Source organism: Ornithodoros turicata, chromosome 4 (assembly GCF_037126465.1).
Source record: "Ornithodoros turicata isolate Travis chromosome 4, ASM3712646v1, whole genome shotgun sequence".
Taxonomy (NCBI): Eukaryota; Metazoa; Arthropoda; class Arachnida; order Ixodida; family Argasidae; genus Ornithodoros; species Ornithodoros turicata.
The window spans coordinates 13,792,690-13,800,959 of record NC_088204.1 but is presented as its reverse complement, the minus strand read 5'-3'; the positions used below and the strand labels follow the sequence as shown (position 1 = coordinate 13,800,959).

Genomic DNA, 8,270 nt, shown 5'->3' with positions numbered 1-8,270 from the left:
TTAAAACAGAAATTAACGTCAATATCCGCATTTCCGCTACACTCGGTACAATCGGCAAGTACAAATCTGACTCCATTCACCCGTCGGTTAAGATGGCGATACTACGACGGATCAAGCTTCATAGCCCGGTCATCGACACAAGCGAAGAGCCTCACGGAAGTCTTTCGAGTAAACACACAAAGTCACAGAACGTGAAGGGAAACTAAATAAAGAAATAAATACGCGAGAGCACAAGGAGGGATTGTTATTGGTGGATGCCAACCGTAGTGTCGCCTAAAGAACGGAAGCGCACAATTTGCCGAAATGAACGTCATGCCTCTTGGTTCGGAAAGAGACGGAGTGCTTTGCCCTCTTAAGTGATACGAACGTTTGCGATAACGGGTAGGCGGGGGTCAAGATAGGAAGGGGTAACAAAAGTGAACTGATTTCCGAAGTGGAGTCCCTTATTGACCTCGTCTATTTTCGGCAGTAAGAAGCAGTAATGTCCGCGTGAGATAGTGAGGTGGGAAGATGTGGACAATGAGAATGCCAGTAAGAATGTTCCAGTTGCAAAGAGGCCTTTACCAGCGGCAGCGTTGGTGGTAGCCAAGGTCGTGCTAAAGACTGGGAGGTGGTGAGTTCGAATCCTACCACTGGCTGTGCTGTCTGAGGTTTTCCCTAGGTTTTCCGACGACTTTCCAGACGAATGTCTGCACAGTTCCCTCTGAAGTCGGCCCAGGACGCATACTAACCCCCTATCTCCCACTCCTTCCTACTACCCTCTCTCCATGTGTACGTCGCTCATAGCCAGCCGCAGTTGCTTCGCGGCGCTAACACGCAATAATAAAGAGACCTTATACCAGTTGTTCCATTTGCTTCTGATACCAGCGCGGCACAGTTGGAATACGAGAGAAAAACGAAACGAAAGGAAGAAAAACAGAAGGGAAGCGAATAAGTGTGAGACGGGCAGAATAAAAAGGACAATTTCAGGCGTGTTCCACACACATTTAGTCCTTACTGTGAGGCTCACGATTAAATTTCCCACAAATTACACCACCACCAGCACAATAAGGCTGTGGCTGCTTTTTGGTTACCGTCGCTGCTCTGATGACATCACCTGTGTGGCAGAATGGAAACCGTCGTCTGACGGGCTTAGGTTTCGGTTTCGGTTTCAGTGCAGTGTTTTGTTGACCTTTTCCTGAATATGCAGTTGTAGACACTGAGTCCATTCTTTTCATTCCATTCTTTCTGGGTCCGTTCGGAAAAAAAAAAAAAAAGAAAGACCAGAGTGCACCAGTTCTTAAGTACATGCGATGTCTATGATGAAAAGAATGTGAGAGGGTTGCACTCCTTGAACTAGTTCAGGAGGTGCAGGCAGTGCAGGCGAAAAGAATGGACCTATAGGTACCCAAGCGCTTTTGGGGCTGCAAAGAAAAAAAAGGTGACGTCATTGCGCATGCCCAAACTCGAACCATGTAGCGCAATGCGCAGTTCTTCTCTCGTTCTCACTCCACTTTTAGAAGATGGCGACTTTGGTTTTTCTCGTAATTTATCTCTTTTACATCTTCATTTCGGTGTATTTGACTTCCTAACAAAAAACAGCTACCACGTCTGTTGTTGTCAAAATAACGTTGTTGTTGTTGTTGCTACGATTTTTTAGCCACCATTCGTGCTTTACCAGCCGAGGTTTCCTGAGAGCTCCATTTGTATGTATTTATTTAGTTACAGCCCATACCGGCAGGACAAACTTGTTGTCCTCTCTCGTAACTTTTTTGTTTGTCTCGTGTTCCTTCGTTTATTCATACACCGCGTCTGAGACGGGTCGGTCAGCGGACGTAAGGGACCAACTTCCATATCTTAACTTTCCATATTTTATTTTTGTGATTTATAATATTTTAATTTGTTTTAATTTTATTTATATATTTTAATTTGTTTTAATTTTATTTATATATTTTAATTTGTTTTAATTTTATTTATATATTTTAATTTGTTTTAATTTTATTTATATATTTTAATTTGTTTTAATTTTATTTATATATTTTAATTTGTTTTAATTTTATTTATAATATTTTAATTTTAACTTTCCATATAACAACTTTACATATTTTAACAGTTCCACATTGCACGATACGGCAGGAGTGGTCTTGCAAGTGTTGTATGTAACCGGCATACCTAAATTAACTTGCTGTAAGAACGACCGGAAACGTACGACCTTTCTCTGATACTATAATCCAACATAACCGTTTCAAAAAAAAAAAAAAACGCAAACACCGTCTCTAAGCGCTTAGCAACAACACAGCTATCTGTTACTGCTCCAGACGTGCAGACACACAGACACACAATGATATAATTCCTCTCTGCGTCTTCATATACATGATGGCCACACGCGAAAGAATGTTATTGCAGCCTCCCTATGGTTGGAGATGTCCTCTAATGTGTGAAAAAAGAGAGGACGTATCGCACGGTCCGGACCTGCGAAAAGCAATAGTATATACACTTTCCATGGTGACAAATTATACTCTTGACCCCGTATGAAAGAAGATAGGAAGTGGAATTCCCCTGCTTGAATGAATACCCATGCATGATTATTCGCGTTTGAAGTCATTTGTCTTATACGCACAATGGCCACATTCTTCTGTGTAGAGTGTGCATTTTATCCCACCTTTACTTTAATGCCGGAAAACGGAAAGCGGGTCTAGATATTCGGGAAGGTATTGTTTCAGCAACCTTAAGGTTCGAAATTGAGCTCGATTTTGCTCGAATATCAAGTGTTCCGACGTAAGGCTGGACAGGGTATTGTTGCATTAACTCTGCGCGATCTACTTCCATGTGTATCTTGGCATTCGTGATGCCTCGTTGTTTCCAAATCCGCCGTATTACTTCATAGACGGCACGCCATAACAAGGACGCCGTTTGCGATAGTTGTGTCACCTTTTGAAAGTACTTGACCCCAAGGTTGCTGGTTCCGGTCCGGAAGAGGGCGACAGCAACTTGGGTGTATCGGGTGTATGCTACAAGTAACAGGCCTATATCCCTTTTTACAAACAAATGACGTCAGATGGTACAACAACAGCGCCGCCAACCTGGTAGAGTGGAACTACTATAGCGAAAAATCAGTAAGTCACAAGAAAGCCACTTTTAAATGTGGCTTATCACATTGTAAGTTTTTTTTTTTCCTTTACATATTATTAGTTGTATGGCCTTATTCTGCTCCATTCTATCGGCAGCCCTTAGCCCTTTCTAAAGATGGCTACCGGGCTCTTCCATTTTCTGGAGGAGCCTGAAAGGCACGAGTTTTTCTTGGAGTGCACGTGGTGTCTCTATACAGAGCTAGAGTCACTAAATAGGAACAGAGTAGCGACACTGAGCCACGCTGGCGAGCGAGCCCGCCATCTTGGATCCGGCGAGGCTAAGTCTCCTAGCAATGCGACGCGAATCTCCCCTTTTTTCGCCCGAGAACAGCGCGGTCGAGCCAGCTCGCAACCGTGGGAACCGGTAGAGTCACTAAATAAGCTACGCTTCAGAGTATCGACACTGAGTTCCAAGAGCGAGCATGCGCCATCCTGTTTCGGCGCCACGCTACCCACACGCACGCGCAATGCGCACTTTAGCGCACGATGCCATGAAATGTTCCTTTCGTTTGCAAGCACGAGTTCGCGGCCTTGAGCTCACCTTGACATCCTCGGGACGCTCTGGTTGACAATACATGGGTTATCGCACAACAATCATACACGCTTCTCTGTCCCACGGGGAGCATTATGTTAGCCGTCTTTGATCCTCAAATGGGGATGATACCGGTGTGGTGCCGAAACAAGATGGCGGTCCTACTCTCCCTTGGACCTCAGTGTCGATACTCTGAAGCGAAGCTTATTCAGTGACTCTAGGAACCTGTTTTGGAAGGACTCAAGGAAGGACTCAAGGAAGGACTCAACATGGACGGCGCGTTATTGGAAGGAGAAACCACGTGACACGATCGGCCCACCGCGGTCACCGAACGGCGGCCCCGGCGATAGTCTGCACCCCTATTTAGTGACTCTATACAAAGTCGCAATAACAAACCACATTCCGCACAGGATTACGACACTGACTTTCAGAAGATGGTATGAAGCCTTCATTTCTTTCCGCGGTGGACTGGGAACGCGAATGAAGACACGAAAACGACTAAAAACGTGACCTCATTTGCTTGTACCACTAATACAAAGAAGCCACCCGTGACTTTCGTGAAGATGAATATGGCTCTGTGAAACGGCGGTGTTCTCCTCCTGCGCTGTTTTGGTTTCACTATGTCTACCAACGTCATGATTACGTCACGGTAACGTTTCTTCGGTAGAGGTCTATTTAGACACGCTGTCCTTCGAGAAGGACGTTCGATGTGCCCTGTGCGGGGATTTCACCGCAGGTTAACATTAGGTGGGTGAAGAGCTGACGCACATAAGTCACGAATTATTAGAGTAAGTACGTATTCACGCGAACGACATTGCTCAGAATGCCCCAGCAGAAGACGAGGAAAACGTCATAGCTTTCTGCTGCCGAGTGAACGCGAGCGCTAAACGTCATCTGTTTTCGCGCACTACCGACAGCAGAGTAGTAGAGTAGAAGTAGTTGCGTTTTGGAGCTTGGTGACGGCCGAATATGGGTTCTGTTGTTCCATAACTATTGACAGCGCCCAGAAAAAGAAGGTCTGCTTAATGCGTCCTCTTCCTCCTTCGCCACGTGAACGTATGGTGGTGGTAGTGGTGGTGATCGAAATGCTTGCCGTAGCCTGCCACGCTCAGGCGGGCAACGCCACGAGTATCGCGGGGGGTATCGTGCGTCCTGGGCCGACTTCACAGTCTTCCTTCACCTTCTTTCATTGTTCTTAGGCACTTGAGGCTTGTGCGTTGTGTTGTCCTTTCTTCTGTGTTCCAGCCTCAGAACATCAATTTCCTTAGTGTTCAACAGGTGCCGCTTGCGTCTCCCCGTCGTATGAATGGGTGCGTGAGTGAGAAAACATGTAAGAGTGAAAGTGGATTGAGTGAGTGAGTGAGTGAGTGAGTGAGTGAGTGGATGTGTTTGTCACCTTCAAATGACTGACCCTTGGAAGTGGTTGGGGAGTTGTGTTAGCTTAGCTCAATTGGTAGAGCCCTGGACCGGCAATCCAGAAGACGTGGATTCGAGTCCTACAGCTGGCGAACTGTGCCGACATTTGTCTTAAAGGGTATGAGGAAAATACAGGGCGGTGGTGGCGGTGGTGGTGGTGGTGGTGGTGGTGGTGCAAGGGCTCCCCGTTGTCGGCCTCACAGATGTGGGCAACGTCACGACTGACGCCCCGGGTAATGTGCGTCCTGGGCCGACTTCTAAGGGAACTGTGCCGAAAATCCAGGCAAAACAGACAGACAGATATGTAGTCGGAATGTAGTCTGCTTCAGCCAATCGCTGCAGACGATTTCAAACACGGGCTTTCTGCGGCTACCAGTGGCTGCCCATGCGGCTGACGGCGACTCGTCTCCATAGCTACGGCCACCGAACACGATGGTGATTGGTGGACTCTTAATGACTACGTCACGTCGTTTGAGCGACCAGGGTTTGTTACCATAGGCGCTGCTAACCGTGGGGAATGCCCTGCTGTGGAGAAACAAGATATTCCGTAGCAGACGGCAGGAAAAGACGCAGGTATCGTCTGCTAAGTGCGCTGTGCGCCACTCCCGATATTCCGGCAGTGTACTAACGCACAACGTAACTCTCGGCGGAACATCTGCGCCGTGAGCGGCTTTTTCTTCTGCTTGAAAATTCCTTGCGGATGTTGCTCCTGTGAATACACTGTGGGTATTTTACATGGAGCAAAGATAAGAGCAACTTGCTCTTCTTACTGACCACTCCAACACTGATGCGTTTCCACTCCTGTCTAATGAGATCGACAGTCTCTGATAGCTTCCTTCTAGTCAACATCAACTTGCGTAAGTGCACAGAGTGGCCACCGACATCAGCAGAGAAAAGGGCATCTAGCCTAGATGGCGCTGCAGCAGTATGCGATCGCAATCGCTGTCGCCATCACCGTTATTGTTGGGGGAAACAGTTTCTTTCGACTGGAAGCCACGTTTTGTCCTCTGCGTTGAACAAGGGCCAGGTACACGTCTGACTTTCAGGAAGTAACTCGTCCTTACCTTACCCCCGTACCTAAGTTACAGCACCCAAAGCGAGAGGATCGTCGCAACACGACAAGAACACAGCTTGCGTCGTAGTAGACCAGCTGGGATCGGTTAAAAGAAGTTATGGGACCGTCTTACGTATTTTACGGCCTGATGTTCGGCCTGAGCTTTGTAGTGGTCAGCACTGACGCCAACGAGTATTACAATGTGTACAGGAGGCTGTTACTACTGGAGACGAAGAAACGTTACTCGTGCTTGCAATGCTTCATTCGCCCATGTTTGAAGGGAGAAATGGCTGTGACTCCGATGGATGTTGTGCCATTGTGCTGTCGCATTTGCAAGGTTGTAGGTAAGGTATGAAGTTAATACGGGAGCGCGGTAATCGGTTCTTCGTATCCTTACACATAATATGCCTTGGCGTCATTACGAGAAGGAGGGCTTAAGACAAATCAACACACTCATAATAGATGATTTCAGGAAATCCCAGTGCTCCTTGCGTACCTGTTGCGTCCTGGGAGATTATTGTCACGCGGAAGAGAGAACAGACCCGTTTCGTTTTCGCTGACCTTGACACTTGGTGGACGGTGGGCCGAGAGAGGAGAACTCGAAACAGTTTGGAGCCCTTCTCCTTCTCTCTGATAAGCAAGTTCCCAAGGTTCCAAGCGGAGCTAAGCTCACTGGGACTTACTGAAGTCGTCTATTGTTAACGTTGCGTAACATTTGACAGGAAAAGTGTTATACAGACCGTCTTTCTTAATTCGAGGCAATTTTTTTTTATAATTGAGATTTGAGAGTGCTGCTGCTGCTTGTGCTCTTGGTGCGCTTGGTTTCGGTTTCGGATCATTTGCATAGCAAAATTTGGTGAATGGTACACAGTACGAGTATATGTGCACGTGCACAGTAATTATGAGGGTGATTTCAATGACTGGTTCCAATTCTGTTGTCTTACATTTCCCCGAAAACTTCTTAATAGAAAGAAATGAATGCATTTCAGTCTATACATACATAGAGAGAATGTTCGCCTAACCGTATGTGGTTTGACCCACCTGATAAAACCGCATCTGCTCTGCTCTCATTCTTTAATACAAAAAAATTGTATCGAATAAAAAAAAAATCACCCTGTATTTACAATGAACGAGCGAAAACAGGACGAAAACGGGGCTGTGCGATGGGAACCCTATTACGTTTTTACCTTCTTCGTATTTTTGTAGTGTATATGATATGTACGCGTACATGGTACGTATGCGCGAACTGTTACCACGTCGTTTACAGTAACTTCTCTTGTGCACCCCGCAAATAGGAGCCGGTAAACAGTGCGCCGTATACAGGCAACACAAGCCCGATGTGTGCGACGATAATCACCGATGCGACACACGGAAGCAGATCTGCGTCCCAGCACAGCGCCGTCACGTGACACACAGAATATCACGCTCTAGGTTCGGTCGTCATCCGATGTGGCGACGGCGACGCTGATCCCCGTGTGGAGAGCACACTTCCTGGCAGCTACGCGTGTATACCTCCTCATCGTACTAAACGTGCCACCTGTATGGCTTACTGAGTGTGGTCGTCTGCTTCTATTTTACGTCTATTCACTTCAGGTAATATTGAAAGACATAGACCTTTTTAGAAAAGCAATCGCACCCTGTGGCACGCAAGGGGTCATGGGAACTTAGAGCGCCTTAGAACATTTCTCGACGGCCAGAGGCGGAGGTAGAAGAACAACAACATTCCCGGTGTGCACAGCAGCATCGTCAGCCGGGGTAAACTGTCCATAACCGAAGCAGACGACAGGGCAGTGTCCCTGAAAGTTCCCATGCTGTTTTGCGCCACGCGCATCTTTTTAAAATCGTCTATTGCAGTATTTCAGGTTATCTTTTTTTCCATAACGAAACCCCGAGACTAAGGGGCAAAAAAATACTTGTATTAACTCTCTCCGAGTCTCTTCGTCAGCTGGACTCTCGCCCTTTCTCCCTATCGAAATTGCTTGGTCCCTGGCCCAATCCAGCCCAGCAACGCTGACATTTCTGGACACCATCGGACTTCGATCGTTATTGTGAAGGGGCTCGTTATTTTATTCCCCCCATTCCATCCAGCAATGGGGTAGAGTATCGCCTGTGGCGATGAAACTCCCCATTCTCCAAGGTCGCAAATAAAGTTGTTGTT

General features: G+C 46.9%; 1 long non-coding RNA gene across 1 annotated transcript; it reads left to right on the top strand.

Annotated features, from left to right (window-relative positions):
• Nucleotides 1–5,984: 5,984 nt before the first annotated feature.
• On the top strand, nt 5,985–7,661 carry LOC135392730 (uncharacterized). The gene is made up of 2 exons (XR_010422201.1): nt 5,985–6,456; nt 7,408–7,661. It is a non-coding gene; the product is annotated as an uncharacterized LOC135392730 (long non-coding RNA).
• Nucleotides 7,662–8,270: the final 609 nt, after the last annotated feature.